Source organism: Heterodontus francisci, chromosome 35 (genome assembly GCF_036365525.1).
Source record: "Heterodontus francisci isolate sHetFra1 chromosome 35, sHetFra1.hap1, whole genome shotgun sequence".
NCBI classification, from domain to species: Eukaryota; Metazoa; Chordata; class Chondrichthyes; order Heterodontiformes; family Heterodontidae; genus Heterodontus; species Heterodontus francisci.
In genome coordinates, this window is record NC_090405.1 from 21,509,655 (window position 1) to 21,510,452 (window position 798).

Below are 798 nucleotides of genomic sequence, written 5' to 3' on the forward strand. Positions count from 1 at the left end.
TAAACATCAACCCACAGCTCCATGACTGGGTCAATTATGAGGTCATCCTCTGACAGGTCATGTGACAGCTGGAGCCACAAGACATCAGAACCAGATTTGTGACTGGATTAAAACCCGGAATCCTGTCATAATGGCTTTTCAAATAAAGCTGTTGCTGTTTGAAAACACAGCAGTTAAACTTTCTGCCTGACCATGAGGGGAGCTAGGGAGAAATTTACAAAACTCAATCCTTCAACAAAATAGTTCGAAAACCATTAATATAGAAATCATGTGAGGATTCATATGCAGGAGAAACAAGCAGAATACAGAAAGTACAGAGGAGAGCTGAAAAGGGAAATGAGATCAGCAAGAGAGTGTGTGAGAAAAGATTGGTGGGTCACATAACTGGGAACACTGAAGTCTTTTACCAACATATGGACAGTCAATGAAAGGGTGGGTCAATTAGGAGATCCTGTGGAGGCAGAGGGCGTGCCTGAGGCACTAATTAAGTACATTGCATCTGTCACAAAACAAGCAGATTGTGCAAATGTCACACAGTAAAGGAGGAGGATGTGGAGAAATTGGAGGGGATGAAAATAGATAAAGAGGAGATAATTACAAGGTTGGCAGTGCTCACAGTAGAAAAGTCACCCGGTCTGGATGGGCTGCATCCTGGGTTGCTGAGGGAAGTAAGGGTGGAAATAGAGGAGACTTGAGCCACAATCTTTCAATCCCCCTTTCTATGGGAATGATGCCAGAGGACTGGAGGATGCAGGTAAGCTTGGGCAGTTCGATCTCAGTTTAACTTGACCATTTTTA